This window comes from Pseudopipra pipra, chromosome 2 (assembly GCF_036250125.1).
Source record: "Pseudopipra pipra isolate bDixPip1 chromosome 2, bDixPip1.hap1, whole genome shotgun sequence".
Classification (NCBI taxonomy): domain Eukaryota; kingdom Metazoa; phylum Chordata; class Aves; order Passeriformes; family Pipridae; genus Pseudopipra; species Pseudopipra pipra.
The window spans coordinates 81,185,416-81,208,595 of NC_087550.1; the positions used below are offsets into that span (position 1 = coordinate 81,185,416).

The window sequence follows — 23,180 nt, forward strand, 5'->3', positions numbered from 1 at the left end:
GAAGTTGGAGGACAACTTTTGCTTTACAAAGAAGATGAAAACTCTCTTTTTATGGGGAGTCACATGGAAAAGATGAAGGATAATGAATACAAGATATCCCGGGGAGATTCCAAATGGACACAAGAGGAAAATTTTTCACAATGAGAACAAATCAGCCATTGGAAAAATCTCCCCAGTGAACTGGTGGATTCCCCAACATTGGGCACATTTAAAATTCAGCTACTCAGCCACCTTGTCTAGACTGTGCTTTTGACAAGAAAAGTTGGACCAGATGGTTGTTGAGTTCTCTTCCAACTTAGTGTTCTATGCTTCTGTGATTCTATGATTTTAACTTTCATATTTAGGGAGGAGTTTCCTTCCTTCCTTCTTTCCTTCCTTCCTTCCTTTCAAGTAGTATATAAAATGTTCTTAAAAATACTCTCTTTTTCTTAGTGAAGGACTTTAACCTTCAGTCTCATTTTTAAAATGTCATGTGTATTTCATATAGGAAACTAACAATAACCAGTATTATAAAAGTCAAGTGGCTTCATTTTAAAACATTACTATGAAAAGAAATGCCATATGTAAAAAATATAAGGCTGTTCATCTATCACTATTCCTGATATACTATCAAGGATGTCTCTTTAACCTTAATTGTTCTTCACTGAACCATTCAATTTCTTGGTCTCTGTTCTTGCAGTTCTTTTGTCTTTGCTCAAAAACTGAAGTTCTTTTTAACATCAAAATTACAGGACATGCAGTTGTGAAAGAGATGATTGTAAAGTTTTCAAATGTGGATGGAAAGTCAATGTATTTTGCCTGAGAGCAGTGTTCTCTGTTTTTAATTTTTCCGAACAGAAATTTTTAGCAGCTTTATCAAATATTTACGAAGTGCTATATTTTTTATTTATAAAATGGCTTTAATAAATGAAATGTAGAACATACTTAATCATGATGTCAAAAAATGACAAGAACTGAAAAACTTCTATATGATGAATTATTTGACCTTTTGTAATTAGAGAAGGAAGCACAGCACAGGTGTCTTCCTGTAGTTAGAAATAATACTTCTGAGAAAGTATCTACATTGCAATAAAATGTGTTTCTACTCAAAAGCAGTTCAAGTAAAGTGGAAACACAACTTCACAGCACAGTCCTTATTCAGAGTGTAGTTTGGTGTTTATAATTGCTAACACAACAAGCAATGGGCCCTGTTGTGTTCAATGCTCATATAGACAGTATAATTGGCCCTGGTAAGATCTGGCTAACAAGAGAGAGAGAAACTAAATGCACAGCTTAACTTACCTGTCAGGTTATGGTACTGATGAGTATCTTTGTTAGGATCAAAGTGAAAACCATCAGAAAATGAAGGAGTAGAAATGGCACTGACTGCTTAAAAATGAGCAGCTATCAGCAATTAGCAGGGCTGTTTTTCTTTTGCCCTTTCTTAGCTTGTTATTTTACTCTTTTTTTTTTTTTTTTTGCAACCATCAAGAAGCTATGAACTTCCTGCTATCCTTAAATGATCTTTATTTTGGATGGTGCTTACTTCCTGATTCATGCATTATGTCTTAGTTATCAAAACAAAACATGTCTTTGGTAAGCAAGTTACTTATATGTTTACACTGGTTTTTAAAGTAAAAATAGTATTTTGGATATCTAACTGCATTTTGGCTACAGTTTTTACATACCTCTGATCTTACCTTTTCTGTTTGAAACCATCAACTTTCAGGCTTGAGCTACTGACTGTTTTGGGAAGGAGCTCTGTGCTGGTGAGGACACATCTTGAGTACTGCATCCAGTTCTGGGCCCCTCAGTTCAGGAATGATATTGAGGTCCTGGAGCAGGTCCAGAGAAGAGCAACAAAGCTGGTGAAGGGACTCGAGCACAGACCCTATGAGGAGAGGCTGAAGGAGCTGGGGTTGTTCAGCCTGGAGAGCAGGAGGCTCAGGGGAGATCTCATCACTCTCTACAACTACCTGAAAGGAGGTTGTAGCCAGGTAGGCGTCGGACTCTTCTCCCAGGCAACCAGTAGGACAAGAGGGCATGGTCTTAAGCTCTGCCAGGGGAAGTTTAGGTTGGATATTAGCAAGAAATTTTTTATGGAGAGAGTAATCAGACGTTGGAATGGGCTGCCCAAGGAGGTGGTGGATTCACCATCCCTAGAGGTTTTTAAGATGAGACTGGATGTGGCACTTAGTGCCATGATCTAGTAACCATGGTAGTTTTGGATCAAGGGTTGGACTTGGTGATCTCAGAAGTCTGTTCCAACCTGGTTGATCCTATGATTCTGTGAATCTATGATCTCAAAGTGACCAGCTGTAGAAGTTCCCTACATATCAACATTTGGGGAAGAACAGTTCTTCGCCCACCTTATCTGTCCTCATCAGGATTTTGTTAATCTTTCCCTTGTCTCTCTTCCAACTTCAACCTGTTTAACACTTCCGCACAAAATATCTGGGTCCATCTCTTCAGCCATTTTAGCTGTACTTCTCTGTGCCCTTTCTAACAACAGGCTTCCATATAGAATCTTGGTACTTTAAACTATGGATTTTCTTGAGTGTGACTGGTGTAATATGTTATGTTAATGATTAGGTCACTTAAATCTCTGCTTTAAAAACAATAATTTTTATTAAAGGCTGCATTATTCTTCGACCAGCAAGGTGCCCTACAAGCTGAACACAGGGAAACTCAGCATTGCTGCACCTAGGCCTGGCCTGGCAGCCTGGGTCCCAGGCTGCAAACCTGATGCAGATGACTGTGAACCTCTGTAATACTTAAGAAGATGTGGATTCCTGAAAACTGGATTTAAACTAGTCAGCATGCTGACACTTCAACAGCAGCAGGTACAAGTGAAGAAAGGTTCAGTCTCATCTGTATTTAGGACAATATCTCGGTTCAAAAAATGGGAGAGAGATAGCCCTGATGTTTCAGTCTCTATGCTCTGATCTCACTGGTGGAACAAAGCAGAACAGTGGAGACTTGTAAAAGCAGGGCACCAGATGTTGAGCCTACCTCTGCTGCCAGTCCTCAGAAGGCTTCCATATGAATACTGCTGGATGCATAGTAGCATGAGAGAAAGGAGGTTATTTCTCCTCTTTGCTTGGTAATAAAATGTGTAAGTAGCACACCAAACATACCCCTGCTCCTTCTGGAGTTGCAGAGGCTTTAATCATTCACAAAATCTTCCTGTTCACTTTTTCCCTCCTCCTCTCTCTTAAATGTTTTGAAAGCCTTGTCATGAACAGTATAGAAAATGAGGCATAGATTAGATTAAATGTTTCCATCTGGAGTGAACGTATCTGTAAATTAGTGGACTCAAAGAAAGTAGTTAAATGCACATAAAAATAAAGTCCTCCTGAAGCACAGCACTGCTAATGACATGACATTTAGTTATGTGCTCACAGACAGACTCTAACCAGTGTCAGTGGTGCAGCATTTGGCTTTGCTGCAAAGTGTGAAGTACCTGCTTGCAGAAGACATAGGTTACCAAAGGGCAGCAGTTCTTTTCAATCTGTGTATAATTGTTGTTATTAATTTCAAAGCTGACATTTTATGGTGGACTTCCATGTGACACATGAATCATCGTGTATTTACGTAACCTGCACAGTTTAAAAAGTGATATTAAGTGCTAGACTCATAACACTGCCCTAAAAAAAACCAAAACCAAACACAAAAAAACGAACAAAAAAAACCCAGAAGAAACTAGCATTTTGCCTTTTTTTTTTCTTTAAAAACTATAAAATTATATATATTTTTTTTGCAAAGAAACACATGTACACAAAATGACATGGAAAGGGTTTGCATGAGCTGGGGACCATGACAAATAACTGAAGACTATCTAATGACTTCATAGGTCATGATTATAACTGGCCAGATACTGTCTGACAAAACATTTTCACTAGGAAACTCTACTTTGTAGAACCAAATCAGTCACAGAGGAGACAGGTTTTCACATTTTTAACAGTATAGTCATATTAAAAATGTTAGTGCTGCACATTCAACATTTACAAAAGAACCAGTATCAGGATTCCTATAATTAAATTAACTTTGCTTTTGAAAGTAAAACTGTAAATACGTACATAGAAAGAAAGAAAAAGACAGGAGAGTGAACAGTGAAAATTTAAAAAAATATTAAATTCTAGGAGATTAATCTATAAAAATGTGAATGTGTTTTTCTCCGTTTAGTGAGGTAAAGTGATTCACTGAAGGATCAGATGATTTTCTGACCCTGCAGACTGGAAGGTGTGAGAGCAGGAAGGCTTTATTCTGCTAGAAATAAGCTTTTAGGTCTGCTCAGTTATCTGCAGGTGCATCACCCCAGGTGATGCCTTCACATGTGTTTTTATTTCCTAAACTTTTGGGTCTGGAAAGCAGAGCTTTGACCCATCGTGTCCAGTGCCATGGGTATTTTTTTGTGCTTGAACAAATGTTACAACTGAGGCCACCTGTGCTTAAAAAAAATTGTACGTGGACTTATGGAGGATATTCAGAGAGGAATTTGCAATTACATAATAAATGCTGTTAGTAGTCTGCTAACTTCTGGTCTTTTGGTCACTGTTGTCATTTCAGTAAGAAGGCATCTGACTGGTGGTACACTTTCAGGGCACATGGCAGATCTAGCTCACCTCTGCTGGGAGGAAGCTATCTAGCTCCCCTCAGTCTCCCCCCCCTCAACTTGTCCCTGTGTACCTATGTGTCATTCTGAGCTGGTTCAGGTGTCAGGCCCCATCAGAGCAGATTCAACTCAACCACCTGGCAGAAAAAGAACTTGGGTGGGTAAAAAACCTCAAACCGTAGTTTTCCTGTGGTGTTAGTGGTTGTTATCAACTGATCCAAATATGAGAAGCACAGGTGAAGGGGATCCATCTGAAAGTGGGTCTGAGAGAGGAGGCAAGGGAGGAGAGAGTAAGGTCTTTCCTTGCGGCAGGAGGGCAGAATCAGATTGGGTCAACTGCACCTGGAACATTACCTGCTGGGTAATGTAACCTGTGAGGTTGCTAAAGTAGCCTGGTACTTCGATGCCATGGACATAAATTGTCTCACTCCCTGCCCCCTGCTTTTAATTGGGCCTGGTATACTTTTTACTTTTATCAATTCTGATACTCTCCTTGCCCTTTGAGACTGCTTCATCTTACTTAGCTAGCAGAAAGCTCTTTAATTTCTTTCTACATGCTGGTATATTTTCTGGCTGATGTAGTGAATTGGATGGGCTCAATGAGGTTTTGGGTGAGTCCTGCAGTCAGCAAAAGAATGAGAAGGGGAGTTGTCTGTCTTCTGATACTTCACCACATAACCTATAAGCCAGTGATTAGGAATCTATCAGAGCAAGGAGGGAAACAGAAGTACAACTAGCAAATGTGACCAATTTTATGACATGAAGGGTGATTGTCATGGGTGTGTATGATTTTGGAGACATTGACATTTCACATTATGTTATTTCTTAGTGATTACTAATAGCTTTCTCTTTTGTATTTCCTCTCTTAAACAGTAGATAAGGTGTTATTTCTCATTCCTTATTGCACAGCTAAGAGTACATTAATTTTCAACTACTTGATAATAATAATGTAAAATTCTGCAGAGGTTTTATGCCTTATTCATTGCTTGAGCATGATTTCTCAACTTGTGAAGTAGGAGGTGAGTACTAGTGGGGCTGAGAAATCCTAGGATAACTACAGAGAACCAAAGAAAATTCAGAAGCAGCCTGTACCAGCCTAAGAATGAGAGTACGTGAAATCAGCTGGCATATTCTGATGCATTTCTATGATGTTTATCTCTAGGATAGGAGTCGATTTGCTACGCTGAATTTGGAGGAGGGTGTGTGTGCTAAAGAGGTTCAGGGCCACTCCATCTTAGTTTGGCAGAGAGAATGCTCCCTCTGAACCCTCTCTGGATAGGAAGCCAGTCCATATCAAATGAGATGGAGGGGATCTCCCTTTAGATTCCTTTTAAAAGATTTACCCCACTCTTCTAGAAACTGATGCATTTAGAAAAATTAGTTTACAAGGGTTTAATGTTAGAACTGGAACTTACTGTATTTAAATTTGTCAATTTCTTTTGATGAATTCATATTTATATGACACTCTTCTTCCAGATTTTTTTCCAAATTTTTTTTCTACACTAAACAAAGGAACTAATAAATAATCATTCTTAAGTTTCAGAGACAACAGGCTTTTGGGAAGCTCACATAAGAATCATAGCTACACTGAAAGAGACTTCACATCTCCACTTACTCTTTGTAAGTGAAATATATGAAATTAAGAAACACCCTTAAATGACTGAAAAAAATCACAGGACAGCTCTGTAGTTTGGAAAATTCTGCAGTTGATAACCAAACTTGAAACAAGAATAAACACTGGTGATGACACTTCTCAAATATAATTTCCACTAACAGCCAGGTTCTTAATATAAACATAATCCAAAAGAAAAATCCTCTTCATGTCTGACATTATGTTCTTGTCGAGGCTTAGCTTTTGCTGCTTATTTTCTTATGAACAAAGGGAAGATTGCTATGATGGTTTTTCTTTGATTTCCAATACAGGTGCAGATTAAGTTCCTGCTTCTTTTGTAGGAACTGGAGGTTATACAAGGAAATGTGATAAAAGGCACTCAAGGCACTTAAAGACTTACAGTCTACTGACATTTGATGCCTGTGTCTGAGCTTCAGGTGGGTGCACTTAGTGGAGTAAACTGCTGCCTTACCTCCTAGATTGTCTGGTCTTGGTCTACAGCTTGGTTCTTCTCCAAGGAAATACAGGGATTTGGAATAGAGACAGTGGGCATGAGAGTATAGTTTTTTACCAGGTCTCAGTGCAATGCAGAAATGAGATATAGCTACCATACATATTCAGAAACCATATATACATGGTATTCTTACTTATGTTTCTGTGTAGATATGCTATTAGTCCTAAAATCCTCTGTTTTCTGATATTAGTTTATACTTTGGGGTAAAGTGAAAGCTGCAATTCTGAGTTCCATCCAGGGTAATGACAGCAAAAGAAAATGTACTGCAACTGTAGAGATTTTTTTGCCATTGTTCACTCTCAGCTATTAACTGATCAGCTCAGAACCATGCCCTTGCACAAAGCAGTGGCACTGACAGCAAGCTATTAGCTCTCAGCACAAGGGGAAGGAGAGAAAAACATAGGAAAACATTTTCAACAGACTAGGAGATAAAAGGTATTCAGGATGGTTATGTGCATACAGATTTTCACTGGAAATTCTCAGTGTTTCACTTGAGTTTTGTAGGGCATGCACAAACATGAAGCAAATCTCCTGAAGGAGAGGTATGAAAGGCTGAAAATGGTATATATGACATTTTTGTAGTAAATAATTGAAAGATATCACTGGAAAAAAAACACTTAATTGAGGCTTCACATAATGATTTCTCTGATGGCAAGTCTGGTTTGGGAAAGTTGTAGTTCCTTCTGTTTGCAGCTGCTTTCATCTCCTCTGTCCCTCATAAATCACTGTCTCCTTTGTTATGCCAATGTAACTGTTTATACAGTTTTTTCTCTGAGAAGTGTGAGTCATATTATCTAGAGCTCATACCCCCTTCTGTTTTTAATCCTGATTCCTTTTACACTGAGCTGGTTTAAACCCTGACAACAAATTGAATCCCATGATGAGGGATCAGGTTGCTTGTTACTGTTCAGCCTGACTAAACCTACAACTGAACTAATGAATTTGTTGCTTTGCCTCTGCCTTAACACTTGTGAAATCCAAATGACTGGTTCTGGGAGCTAAACCAGCAAGAAAAACAACACTTCAAAAAAACAGGTCAAAGCACGTCCTTCCCTGTTGGCTGGCATCCTTAGCTGGCTCATGACAGGGTCAGCATAGGTGTGAGGGGAGAAGTGGGGGCCAGCAGGTGGGCTGAGAAGAGAGGTGGGTCTCCTTGTGCTTAACCAGCTCAGCTATAAAGTGAAGCAGCTCCCATAGGAAGCAGTCATGCACAGCAGGTGGGTGAGAATTACCTCAAGATGAATAAATCAAGGAGTTGATGGGCACAAAGTTTACTGCTGGAAAACAGTACTGTGAGGCAAGCCTTTGGTGTAAACCTCAAATGAATAGTGCCATGAGAATCACATCCCATTCCCGTGTTTCTATTGGGTTAAGGTGGCCTGGCTTCTTCCTTTAAGTGCAGCATCTGAAAGTCACTGATTGAGGATTCAGGAAGATATTTCTTCATTGGATATTTATTTATGTCTTTATTTAGAAGGAACTTTTTCTTTCCCTTTCATCATGTCAAAAACTGTATTAACAGCAATCCATATTATATTGCTTCCCAAGAGCCTGATTTTGCTACCATAATTTACACAAATAATTTTAACTCATTTAACAAGTCCCAGTGGGAGTATCTTCTTAGAAACTACACGGCCAGATAAGTAGCACGTTCAGGGATTAAGTTTTAAACCTACTGCTAAACTATCCCTTTTTGGGCACTTTCCTTCTTATAAGGTCACGGAGCACATTTTCCTGTCATGTATTCCTTAGTACAAATCTCTGATTGACTTGACTTTTCTGATTTAGTTCAATGGAAAATATTTTTGTACTAAAAATATCACAAGTTGTTGTGAATGTTGCCAAATTTTTTCCTTTTTTCTTTTTCCTTTTTTCTTTTTTCCTTTTTTTTCCTTTTCCCCCCTTTTTCCTTTCCCTATTGTAAAGAAGAAAAAAATTAATGCTTTATAAAAACACAGGTTCATATGGCTTTGCTATCTGACATATGATGTAGAGACAATATCTATTCTAAGTAGATGAAAGAGATAGAAAGAGGTGTATTGATTTATATGCTCATAAACTCTATCTGTTGTAAAGAAGTAGGGATAGTTGAAACCCAAGTAGTTTTACTTCCAGTGGTTTACCCTGGAAGATTTGTAGTTGCTTGGATTAGGACTGCAAAGCTAATTGATTCATCCTGTCATGTTACTGTCAAGAGTATTTATTCTTAATTTTGTAAAATAAAGATAAGGATATTTGTTTGACTTTTATGATTTTGGAATGCACCTTGCCAAACAGAGCCTTGTTCTGAAGGTTACTGCATGAATTCAAGTGTCCTTGCCAGGGAAATAGAGTATCTGCTCAGTTATTGTTCCCATATTTCCACTAATTAAAAGTGGGCTCGGTTTGTCTTCCTGCATGTGTGATCAGCTGAGCTCTGTCTCACAGGTGTTACTAAAAATCTTAGACAAACAGCATTAATAATATGCATATATCAATTAGTTTTCTTTGCTTTCCTTAATATTTTGATGAGTATGGAGTAGACAACACTTCATGCTGCCTTCCAGCTCTTCTTCCTATTGTACCAGCATTTGGGAATAAATAGAGCTCTGTTGCCCAATGGCCTGGCAACAGGTGAGAGTGGTTAACTCTCTCACTTCTTCTAAGCAATGCCTGGTATGAACTGTGGAAGGTATTTTTTCAAAAAAGGTGTATACTTTTTGTGGCTTTGAGAGAAGTTACGTAAAAACAGAGTCTAGTTCTGAAAACAAGTCAGGTGTCCTTAGTCCTTCTCATGACCTGTGTCATTCTGAAAATACCTTAGATTTGTTAACCGTCAGTGAGTCACCTCTCTCTTCCCTCATGATAGAACCTAAACAGTGGGTTTCTAATGGAACTATTCATTCAGCATAACAACAAATTTAAAAAGTGATTTATCTTTCTTCTCTCTTGTATATAATGCACCGTTAAAATAGAGATGTGATCCAAACTAGACTCCTTGATTTTCGTACACAAAAGAACCTGACTTATTACACTGCATCACAAATTATATTCTCTAGAATTTGATTTTGCTGTTCTCAAGAACTCAATTTTGTTTTGTGATAATAATGTTGTAAAGGACAGATGGCTTTGAATAAAGAGAATTATTTCATGTCAAACGCCACACTGAATAGTTTAAATTTTCTGATATTTTCAACCAGGTTCTTTTTACTTCCCAGCTACCCAGATTTCTGAACATCCCTTTTACTTTCTTTATATTTATAAATCAAATGAGGATTTCAGTTTAAGCGTCATACACTGTAGTTTTTCTCCTCACTCTATCAGAGGTATTACTTTTATTTATTTTTAGAATGCATAAAAACATTTTGCCAATCTCTTAAAAATCCTTTAAGATGTGGTTAATCTAGGTAAACTGACATTTAATCAATTTCTTTATTTACATTCTGACCTTAACTGTAGTGCTTGGAATCACCTTACAAAGAAAAAACTAGTGAATGTATTTAACTACAAAGCAATGGAGTAAATATAAAGCCTCATCAATGAGATAACAAATTTATTTATTCAGATAAACAACAAATGAGTCAAGAGATTTCTGATATTGTGGTACTGAATGAGAACTGAGAAGAGGAATATATGAAATGACTAAAAACAGAAGAAGTCTCCTTAAAGAGGGTTCACATCCTAGCTGATGGAGGATGCAAACATATGTTGTATGTAAAATGACCTAGTATGACTGTACTAGTGTTAAAATCCTAAAATCCTCAGTATCTTTTTTTCCCCTGAGGTTTTTGCTTTTATTTTTGAGGAATTTTCAAAAATAGTGATACCAGAAAAGATTTGTTCTTTCCTAGAGATAAACTTTGCTGTAAAAATTGTGCATGGGAGGCTTAAGTGTCAGAGCTGCTGCTGTATTCCCATATTCCTGTATTTCTTTTCTCTAAGAAGCAATAGGCCTTTTTTTATTTTTTATTTTTTTAATTTTTTTTTTTAATCCACAATTCAAAGTTGAACCAGCTTTTGGTGGAGGCTTCTTTAGCAGGACTAGGATACTGATATTCCTAAACAGCTACTAGGAAGCGTCTTCCATAACTTCTCTGAGAGCCTTTTTGTGGACACTTTTTTTCCATGAGTCATCACATGGTACTTGAAAATAAAGCCGTGTGTAGTAATTAAATAATGTAAGACCGTAGTCATACAATGTACTGAAAGATTATTTTTTTCTTCTATACTGGGCCATTAATAGATGGCCCGTACCAGATGCTTTTTTTATAAATATGTTAATATATATAATAAATTATATTCTTGTTATATCCCTTTTTTTGTCAGCGCCTAGCTCTTAAATGTTTTTCACAAAACTGCCCTTTACTGCTGCTCTGCAGAGCATATATAGGTAGATTCTCCCAGACTAGAGTATTGTGTGGTAAATAGCACCAAGAAAGGGTATTCTAATAAACAAATAATTTAAGTGAAAAAATTGCCATGATCGCTAAGGTTTCTGTTGCTCCATGAATTATGAATACACACACAGTAGTGTATAGGGATGTGTATATAATGCCTGTTTATTCTCCAAGATGTCCTGGCTAAAACTCTCTGAATACACTGTCTTTTTCGTCTGCTGTGCTGAGTGCCTGCAGGCACATCAACGCTCTGCTGCTTCTGCTGTCACAAGCAGCCACCAGTGACCTGCAGCCCTTCTGCAGTGTTACCAGTCTACAGACACAGCTTCAGTTGGACCATTTCAGGCAGGCACCATTTCAGGCAGACACTGTATGGAGAAGATATTATTTGGCCAGGTACCAAATCATCAGTGGACTTCAGCTCCTAGGGTTCAAGGACTCTTTGGTAAGCCAATGGCTGTAATAAACTTATGGGACATCAGGCATTTGATAACCCTAACCACACTTATTCTTTTACTATTTGGAAAACAAGGTCCATTTGAGATTTATTATGCTTCTCATTATCAAGAAATAGAAATCCTCAGCTGCCTGTGGCATTCTCATAGCTTCAAAATCTACAGATGGTTGATTTTTGAAATGATTTCTGAATAGATTCATATGCTTCGTGTAACAATGTGGTTTCACTGAAGTTTAAAACCTCCTTTACAGTTCAATGCCAACTAAAATATTCACAGCCTGCCAAGGTTTTCCCTGGCCTGTATGTACTAGATGGATAATTACTCCTAGACCTGTAAAGGCTTTATGTTTAAATATGACTTTTATCAATTTACTGTATAATGCAGTTATTAGTGATTTTTATTGATCCTGTGGGAAAACAAAATCTCTGAAGTGAGCTCTGTGGACCTTGCTGGACAGTTATCACTGCTCCTCATCCCATGGTTGTTCTGTCTAGGGTGAGAGTGCTCTGAATATCTGTTAGATGTTTCCCAGGATGAATTAGTGTGAATTCTACAGCTGAGTTGCATCATTTGTATCACATTACCTGGGAAATTTCAAAGATTTTGGGTAGTCAATCGCTTAGTCTTTTGGGACTGGTGAATTGAAAGACTGTCAAGACCACATATACTGTGTCCTTATGTTGCTTGGCTGTTACAGGGAGTTTAGCCTTGGGCCAGTAGGACATATTTTCCCAGACAACATTCTGTCACTAACAACAAAGCCCATTGTATTCCCATGAGCATTAGCAATAACTGATGATGAAGTTTGACTTTCATCACCTGCATAGTGTGTGAGCTGGCTCTATTTGTGTTTTGCAGCTTCATAAATCTGTTTGGGTTGTCCTTGGTCATAAGATAGAGTGTGACTAAAAAAAGCAATAGGTTGGTTTTTTTTTCTTGTTGTTGTTGTTTTGTTTGTTTGTTTTTGTTTTTGTTTGTTTGTTTGTTTTTGTATGTTTTTGTTGGTTTTGTTTTTGTTTTTGTTTTTTTAATGATCATGTAAATGTGGATAATAAAGAAACCTCAGCATCTCCAATCTGTGAAATATCATGCAACCTACAGCAAAGATCTTAAGCGCATAAGCATTTTTCTTGCTGTATGCAATATGCAGATGTGAATAAGATATTATTGCACATTTCAAGATTGGCAGCTTCTGCTTTCATTGGTCAAACCATTCTGTCATTTATGGGGACTGTCTTCAAGTCTACTGTGGGTGCTTTTTTTATTTTTATGGATTATGATCTACCAATTGTGATTTTTTAAATGATCTATCACAGTCATTAGATGATTTGGCATTAGATGATTTCTGTTGCTGGTTAGATAAATGAAAATATTCGTCTGATAACCCTTTTCTCATTTCAGGTACAAGAGACAACTGGGTATGTCAATGACGATGTTATTAAGAGTAGGAAACCCTGTGACAAAATACTCTTGAATTTTTGTTGTCGCCTGTCAGCAATTTACAGCTGTCACTGTCAGCTGATGGATATAGTGACTCATTAGTGAAATTGTCTGGAGAAAAAAATTCAGGAATTTTCAACTCTCATCTGAACATAAATTTAAGCTATATATTGCTCCTTTTTATGACATTGGGAAGTCAAATTTTTTATGACATTGGGAAGTCAAATTTTTATCCAATCTGAGTATCTTCAGGTAAGATTCATTATAAAGCTAAATCCAACCTGGTCACTGCAGCTCTTTCTAAAGACAGTGAATCAACAGCTACCTCATTTGGTAACAAAGAAAATCCATCTCATTCTGAATCAGTCAGCTAAGATCCCTCCTCAGAGTGGTTCATTTGAACTACTTGTCTCCAAGTACTACACAGAAAGCCCACCATGATTTTTTCACATTTAAATCTATATCTAGATGCCTAAAGGATAGCAGAAGCCATTAAGTAACTGAATAGATAAGTTAGAACCTGTGCCTGCAGCTGACCAACATCTTAGTAGTACAGTTGAGAGCAGTTCCAGGATTCATATTTTTTGAGTCAGGCAGGCCCTAAAACTCATGGCAGGGGCTTAATCATCAGAGGATGATGGATATATATCCTGTAACACATGATAAAGTCAACAAGTCCATTCAGCGCTCAATTCTGTCTGTGCCTAGTCTCATAACCCCCTATATACAAACCCCTCAGTTTTTAGGTGGGTACATGTACTGTGAAGAAGAATGAGAAATTTCCTCATGTAAATTTCATAGATTTTTTTTTTAGGGTTTTCCCTTCTGTGAAATGATAGAATATAGTTATTGTCACACTAAAATCAAACTGCTGTTACATGGTCCACTGTTTATCATTTGTAAACTGAATAGCCTGTTGCATTTTAGCAGCAATTGAAGTTTCTCTCTACTGAAAGCTAGGCATTTTTATTGCAGGGCAGCAAGTGAAGGGTAATAGAAAAAAGGAAATTTTTTTCTTGATGTCAAATAGAACGTCTTTTGGCTATCGGAAAAGCCAAATAGAAGAAAGCTACCGATTGTGTTGTTACAACATATGCCATCTGCGTGCTTTAATGTGACAAAATAGGAAACTGTAATGCTAATGCAGAGGTAATTTCTAATGTCTCTAACATTTCCTTAATTGTACAAAGAATTGTAATTGATTTAAAATTATTCCTAAGTAGTTTAATTTATGTGAATATATGTCTGAATATATTCCACAGAAAACTTTGCAAAATTAGTTATGACAGGAAGCAACATTACAAAGAACCATGACATCATTCTCATTTTTTGTTGTTTATCCAGTAAGGGAAATAGATAAGTCATAAGACAAGTTTTGTAAGGTCAGTCCCTCTAAGAACTTACTACTAAACACAAGAGGAGGGAAATTGTACAAAGCAGACATCATCCAGGTTAACAATAACTAATCAGATCAGTAGAAATTCTCGTTAAATATAAAGTAGATCCCAGTCAATTGTTTGAAAAACCTTTTTATTTGTGTTGACTATTATTTCAATTTAGTACATAAGGTCCTGATGCTCACAGAAGTTAAATTTGCAAGCACTCCTCTGTACGGAGCACTGAGATTGAAGGCTGGTATGCCTGTATTCACAGCATCATGAGAATCAGCATCACAGGGCTGTGTATTAACAGCCTTATGAGAATTGCTTCTGTCAAAAACTAGTTCAAAAAGCTGATGCACTTAATGCTTGAGAATTCCTCATTTACCTGTCGCAGAACTTTTGAGAAGAAACAAGTTACAATGCGTAACAGTATAAAAAAAATGTGCTGGAATGAAAACCACTTGAATGACTGTCTTCACTGAAAAAAAACAAAACAAAACAAAAAACCTTCTAATAAGTATTTAGGAAGTTTCATGTCCCTAAACAGCACCAGTGAAATTAAAAAATCCTCCCAAGAAAAGACCTGCCCTCACAGGAATCTTTGTACTACTGCATAAGCTCTGTAAGCCTTTTCAAGTGTGCAGTGAACAGATGGAGGTTGTTACAAGCTTTTCAAACCAGTGTTTACTGCAAACTTTCAGGCAATCTGTCATGGTGTTTGTATTCCCAGGGACTTTTTAAGTTCTTGAAAAGGGACCAAAATCATAAATGGTCCTTACTAATCCATATCTACTTAATTCACAAGCAAACTTTCATACTCAGTATAAAAAAAATGTACAAAAGGCAAAGACAGTTATATGATCCTCTCAAACACATCAAATCATTTTTGAAGATGGAGCTATATTCATTGTGTTCAGAGAAAGCAGACATCATTTAAAAAAAACTAGTTCCTCTCCTAGAGAACAAGCCATATTTTTTCTTCTTGTTAATGACAAGATTTGTTGAATACAACTGTACAACAATATGCAAAACTACAAGCTTGGTTCTCTGCTGTTCAGTCAACAAGCATGTTCTCTGAACAAGATGAGACCTGTAGCAGTTTCAAATTGTCCAAGCTAAGGAGCAAAGATTGTTCCACTCTTATTACCAAGATGTTCATTTTACCTCCACCTAAGCTTTCATGCAGGGTTAGAATGAAGCTCTTCATCTACATATCAATGCAATTTTTACCCTGACAGTTTTCAAAGTGACAAATAAGCAAGAAACTAAATATCTCCCTTGGAGGCACTTAAGGAAGTGTGTTTTTTCTGTTATTTCCTATAAGTAATAACTGCTACTTTATTTTTTTTAAGAATATATATTTTCAAAAAAAGCCTCAGAAATTCCACCATTTCAAATTTCCAACTTTTAAAACAGTCAGATCATGAGACAAAGCCTGGAAAAGTAGGTATTTGAATTTATTATTTATTATATAAAACTCCTGAAGTTCTAACTGTGTTATTTTTACTCCTTATAGACTTCTGAGATAACCCGAAAACCTATGGAGTTGGGAGCTTCAGTTGGTTTTCTTTAACCTTTGGCAGGTAAAGTATCATAGGCACAGACAGAGGGTCGATGTGTGGTCTCCAGGTAGAAGCCAGGCTTGTTCCATTTCTGTTTACCTCTTCCTTAACATTGCCTGAAGTAGCTGTAAAACAAAATATGGGTGACACTGGAATTTAGTAGGTTGATAGACTTAGATGTATTAAATGAAGCTTAAGTCTTCACTTTGTGAGCACTGAGGAATTAATAGGATTGAAAATATGGCATTGAAAAAATGGCATAAGTACATAAACTTCAGAAGCAGGGAAGAAATGTGAAAATGTATTGTTTTGTTAAAATAGTTAGGTGTATAATATGAACACTATTCTTCAACAACTTTTCTTAGAAGTATTTGCTCTTTATTTGTGATCTCATAATTCCCTTTCAAAAACAAAAATACTTGTAACATGCATGTTAAGAAATGTCTGAAATCATTAAGAATACGTAGAGGAAACACTTGTTAAAATCAACTCATAATATTTTAGAGATCCTTAGGTGTTAAAAAATATGAAGTTAGGATCCATTCATGTACAGAAACTATACCACAAATGCAGAATGGGAAACATTAGTCTCTTGCTACAGTCCACATCTTTACAAATGATCCATAACCTTTAACAGCAGCACACGATGTAAGACAAATATTTGTCAATGAGAATGAAAGATTGCAGAAGTCAATGAAGTATTTTACCTCAGTTTTGATTTTTTTTTCTCCATTAGTGAGGGAGGAAAAACTACTCCAGACAAGCAGTTCTTGAAAGATATTTGATATTGCTGCAACATCAGCCAGATACACTAATGTAATGCTCTGTAACAACTCAAGCCTTATTTTCCTACAGATGATTGTCTAGAATGGTTTATTTAAACTTGAAACCTGAAGAGACTTCTGGCTCCATATACATTATTGGCATCTTTGTGCCCTACATGCACCACATAGTCAGGGATTGCTAAGAGATTATTAAGCTCCTAATTCATTCCCTAGTGTAAAGTGATTAATTTGTCTTCTAAAATGTGTTAACCCAGAATCTTAAAGTATATTTTCACCTGTTTATGTATTCCTAGTGGCCACGTGTTGAATTCTTGCTCTGTATAAAATTAAGTTCCTCTGACTGCATTGTTTTGAGTGACTAAAACTATTTTTACCTCTTTTTTTCACCCAGCATTACATGTGTGTCTCCTAATTTATGTCCATTCTCCTCATAAAATAAAAAAAAAAAAAAACAAAACAAAACAAAACAAAGCTGTTGGTGTCTTCTTGAGTGAAAAAGTAATTTTTAAATTTTTTTTCCCTAGATTAAGACTGCTGCAAGCAACCTGCTTTGATTGGAAATATAAAGTTGCTCAATAAAAATATAAAATATGGGACCCCGGCTAATCCATATTTACATTACAAGTGTATTCTACCTCCCATATTTTATAGATATTCAGCATTTTGCGAACAGTGTAATGGATCCGTATTTTTTTCTGTAGAACAGAAGGCATTTTATTTTTATTACCAGAGACGCAGAGATGCTTATTTTGGACCTGACTTTTTTTTTTTTTTTAAATTCTTTAAGCTCCACCCCCTCAAATCACTTAAACCTTTACCCAAGAGATTCTTTTCTGGTAAATAAAACTTCAGGTTTCTTTTTTTTTTTTTTAAATTGTATAGATATTTTTATTCTATTTAAAATCCCAGTAAGAATTGACTCAGTCAAATAAATACATCCGCATTTCCCTTATATTAACTTGGTCCAAAAAAATGATTGAAGTGTTCCATTACTACACAATTACTTCTTAAGCTGCTTGAGTTAAACATATATTTTTTTCCCCAGTAGATTTTTATTATTTTTAACTTCTGAACTGGTGAAGATGGAGAAAAAATAAATAGTATGGTGTAAAATTTAAATGACTCAGATTCAGAAATCTGTTCTCAAGAGCAGTTGACCAAACCCAGTAATTACTTATATCATGTATGTCTTTAAAAGAAATCAGAAGGAGACCCCCCATAAGACTTCCAGCTAATTACTGTTATAGAAATCCAGACAGTTCCCATAAATCTGAATGTCATAACATTGCAATAGAGGTAGCAGACATGACTTTGAAATCTATTTCTTTACTGGTACAGCTAGGAGAGAATTTCCAAATAGGCAGTAATGCTTCTTACCACAGTAGCGTCACTGTGAAAAATAAGACTGATCATGATCTAACACGACCAGAAAAGAGAGTGAACAGCTGTTGTGTTCAGTGAGTTTATTACAAAAGCATTCTTTATTTTCCCATGAGATTGACGGGGAAAATATAGTAGGTGAAACAAATGACATGTTTGATCTTAGGCTTAACCTTATATACCACTGAAAATCCTAGAAGAGAGAAAGAAGTATCTTGTTATAAGCAGAAGCCACTTAAGCACCAGCAGTATGCTCACTGTTCAGTTGATATCAGAGCTTTTTAACCAAAAAGATTGCAGCTTCCAAGTCCTTGCGGTACATTCAGGCTTCCAATTCTCTCAGGTGTGTTTAATTCTTGCTCAAGGACTGTATGCCCAAACCTTTATTTTTAGTATAGCCCATGCAATTGTAACCTCCCAGTCTCTCCTAGCCCATGCATCCAGCAACTGGCAAACTGCTCAATAACTTGCAGTCTTGAGCAATAAGTCTATGAAGAATAATTTGAGTTTTTTCCCATTAATTATAAGAAAGAATTGTAGACCTTTTGGCATTCAAGGAGCTATACCACTTCAGCTCCAATCTCTCTAGCCTGCTACAGAAGGATGATTGGAATGGTAATGTGATTTTTTTGCATGATTCCAATTTGATGAGCTTTCATTATCTGATCTTCGTAAGAGTAATGAAAGTATTGTACAGTTTATCATAGCATAAGGTGTATTTATCATGGTATATACACTATACATAGGTGTTGTATAGCTACCCTAAAAGTCCAAATTTACCCAGCCATTTGGGGTGTGATTTGCAAAGCAATATGAAGATTGTTATGAGATTTCAGAGAGCACATGGTTCTGCCCATATATTTAATGTTGGAATAAGGAGGTCCAGACTTCTTTGGACTATTTGAAAATGCAGAGTTAACAAGGATATTCCTACTGTTGCCAGTATCAATATCTGGGTCTTTGAGGTAGTGTTAATATGTGGGTTTATTTAAAATATAATTAGCTATGGTGTATGCAGTGAAGATGTCTAAATGCTGTTATACACAATATTGGCTGTACTGTGTTTTTTTATAATAAGACTGAGACCAAAAGATAATGTACAATTTTCATGTTAATTTTTAATTTTCAATATTATTTATATTCAAATAAGATGGAACAAGAACAGGAGAAGACCGAAATAAAACAAATAAATTGGAAAACTCTTGTGGAGACTAACATTCATATTAATCCTGACTCAAAAGACTGGTATACCACTTTTGAACAGCAATTTCTGGTAGATTCACCTTTTTTTTTCTGATCTTTATAAACAGCACATTGGGTATTCAAATCTCACTTTGGATCTTAGGCAAAACTTCTTAGAAGAGAAAGGCTTCAATGTGTCAGCTGAAACAAGGGCATGAGTAACCAAATCACTCTGTAATAAAATTTGCCTCATTGCTTTTAAGAACTAGCAGATGGTTTCAACTTTATCTCCCATTGGAGACAAGCTGATTGAATTCAGTTTTTGCTTAATGGCTACTATTTGTGGAAATGAAGATAAAGGAACTAAGCTAAAGATTGGTTGTTCCTGTACAGCCAAGTAACAGAAAGGGTTCTGCTTGTGTGACCAAAAGTCTTATTTGCAAAAGCTACTTTTTTCATATATTTGATGACTGGCAGTGACACCTTCTCACAATGTGCAAGTAAGAGAGTAGAGTGGTTTCCTGTCTCACTCTTTACAGTCAGATTCAGCTATAGACAGATAGATGATAAAAAGAAAATATTTAACAACAGATTCACCAAGCCCTCTCGATCCCTAGCTCTAACACAGGCATTTAAGAGGCTGCTAAAATAAATTATTCAAACAGAAATTAGACTCTGACACAATCGTATGGATATGAACCTTACTTCAGAAACCGAATTTCCTGTGGCTAAAGTGTGCATCAGGGTTGTCTAAACTGTCTGTGTACCAATAGGAAAACACACGGAAACTACCCAATGTGGACTGCACTCTCTTACTTGAGATACAGAGAGACAAGGTTTGAAAACTTTGAAAATAATGGAGTATTTGTGCTGGGAAACAGTTGCTGCAGGTTTCTTCTCTTCTCACTGTGGTCAACAGCCTATTCACAGCATACAGACACAATTGTTGAACCTATGTATAGTCTCATCAAGTAGAAGATTTTTGTTTGAGGCTAAGTCAAGACCCTTTTGTGGTTCAAAAGTGCAGAATCATCACTAAAACCATTTTGCTGGGAGATTGCAGCTTGCTTGGAAAGCAGCAGTCCTGCTTCTGCCCTGCTCAACCAGCACGGTGGGTAGACAGTGCGTGGCTGGGATTTGTGGGTTCTCTCTGACTGCTGGACAGCCCTCCCAGGTCATGATCCTGGAATTAGTCCTGAACCCTGTTTTTATGAGAATTTTACAACTTTTAATTTTTGTTTTGAATTAGAATGAAATGTCAGAGTGTCTGAGTGTAACCGGATTCTGGTACAGGCCTGGGGAGATCAATGAAAGTTTGTGGGGACCTCAGCTCTTCTTGCAGACAGTATTCCCATCAACATGACAATAAGAAAGTATCTCCAGGAAGATTCTAGACTTTATTCTGGGACTTGCCCACAGCATATTTCTCGTAGTACAGCAGAGACAAGGCACAAGGTCACAACAGCATTATAATTCAGGTATAATAGCAGATAATTGACACACAGAGAAACATTTTCATTTGTACCACTGATCACATGGGAGCACACAGGCAGTATGTTGGTAGAAAGGACAAAGAGAGAGAAGACTGTTTTAATTACTTAATTTTATAAATGTGTATGTATGTGCTCCCACGCATAAAAGCAATTAGCTCTCCTAAGTAAACCCAATTCAGATAGACAACAGCATGGCCAAACAAAATAAGAGCATATTTTTAATTTTTATTTGTATAGTTCTTTCACTGTGTGAAGTACTGCATGGCACACCTTTCATTTGAATACCTTCAAGACCTGCAGAAAATCTGGGTGATGGAAATGCCTAAAATGGATAGAATTAAGAGTATGAACCACACATAAACACTGGCAAGGTGAAACAGCTTTGTCAGAGGTCTGAGCTTGATCCGAACATTTTGTAATTAAGATCAGATGTCCACAGAAGAGCACAGACTGGACCATTGGAGGTTCTAGTTGCCCAAGACACACACTATACACACATGATGAAGGCTACGTATCTAAAGGAAGAAAGAATAACAGCTGTCTGCATTCAAGTAGGCTTGTAGTGTATGCATAGTATATCTGTGGTTACGTCTGTAGCCTGTGTCTACTTATTTTGCTGAAATTATGTCTCTGAGTGTCTGTTTCAGCCAGAAGTTGGGGTCATTCAGTGTGTGTCTGTGTACACAAGTGTTAGCTCTGCCCTTGCTTCCAGGAAAAGAGAATATTATTCAGGCTATGAGATTGTGCTCTCACAGCTGTAAGACTGATGGCCTGGAGCTGGGTCCCATATCTTCAGTCTCCAGGAGCACAGTCCAGAGAAATTTGCACCTCTTCTGTACATTTGGTATTCTTAATGAGGAAGTCTCTTTGTAGTCAATAAAATTGTTGTGTCCATTGTAAGAAAAAGTGGTGTTACTTTTTCTCTTAAATTGCTAGTGCCCTAGCACCCCATTATGAAAATGAGTTCTTACAAGTATACATGCATGAATAGGCAAATAGAAACTATGTAGGAAGAAGTCAGGAATATGCAAAAATAACATATTCTCAGGAGAACTCTTTTAAAATATGTTGGTGGTTTTGTTGTTTTATTTTTTTACAGAAAGGGAATTGTCACTTGGGTGGTTATTTAATCCTTTGCCCTCAAGTAGAAGTGAATATGAGACACACCATCCAGAATACCTTCAGGTGCTTTCAAAGCTTTGTCGTTCTTTAAAGGAGTAAAAAAGGGGGAGGGGCAGAGTGAGACACAAAGCCGATCAGAGGTGGAATAATGAAGGAAGAAATGTTTGAAAAAAGTGTTATAAAATGTTCACAAGCTGCAAAGAGGTTGAACAACCACAAAACCGACCCAAGAAAAGGCATTTAATCCTCTTTATCTTTTGCTTCATCAGGGGAAAATGCTGGACAAGAGCAAATGTTTTCTGTGCAGTTGAATGTGGTAAGCAGTTCAGTTAAAGATATGCTCCTGGCTATGTGCTGAATGGTTACCCACTGAAATTATTTAGACTAAAAACCATGGCAAGAATTTCACTCTTTGTCTGTCTAGGAAAGCAGCTTTATCACATACATGATCTAAAATAAGCTGAAGTATTTATTTTTGTACATGGTCTTGGTTTTTTTTCAAGATTTATACTTTTCCCTAGCACGTGTTACTTTTGGGAATGTGAATCAGTGTTTACACTCTTGAAGGAAATATCCTTATTCTTACCTGTTTGTATTTCTCCTTTGAAGAAATTATGTGACAAAATCATTCGCATTATGTTTTTGTAATGTTGGCAGATATGGTTGTAACTTTTAACTACTTTGACACTAGGCACTAATCTGAGTAGATGTTCAGAATAGTGATACATATTGTATCAATATAGATAGTGCAGTGCTGCTTCTGCTAAGGAGGAAGGAGTTTACAGTTTTGCATTGCTATCCTTTAAAGATGCTGTAGGGTTTCTAACACACACAACAGGATTGTTTCCATGTGTACTGAAGATTTAATGTTAAAAAATTTGAGCATGCCTTAAAAGCACAATACCTCACTGGATAAGGATGCAAAAGCAGAGGCAGCTCAGCAGCCACCAGCAAAAGCCTGTGGCTGGCAATGACTGGGCAAGTCTGACCAGCTCAGAAGAAGATTGGGAAACAGAAGATGGTGGATGACTAGAAAATTTATGCATGTTATGTATTTTTTTCAGCACTAATTTAGTAATTTTGTAATTTAGTAATGTTTTCCTCCCTTTGGGAGGAAAAACACAGAAGGCATTACAAAGATGTCTATAAGCAGTTCTGTTTCTCTCAAGCCAATAAACACAAAACTTACACATGTTAGGCATTATGCTTGATTGCCTAGAACGCAAGGCCACAGTGGAATTTCATGATAAGGATTTAACCTATAAAATTCAATAGGAATA

At 36.8% G+C, this 23,180-nt stretch overlaps 1 long non-coding RNA gene across 1 annotated transcript in view; it reads left to right on the forward strand.

The window, feature by feature from the left end:
• LOC135407006 (uncharacterized) overlaps positions 1–17,180 on the forward strand; it is a 29,133-nt gene extending 11,953 nt beyond the window's left edge. The window contains exons 2-3 of the long non-coding RNA XR_010426629.1: positions 15,893–15,959; positions 17,115–17,180. This is a non-coding gene — a long non-coding RNA (uncharacterized LOC135407006). The remainder of the gene's footprint in view (positions 1–15,892; positions 15,960–17,114) is intronic.
• The last annotated feature ends 6,000 nt before the right edge of the window (positions 17,181–23,180 follow it).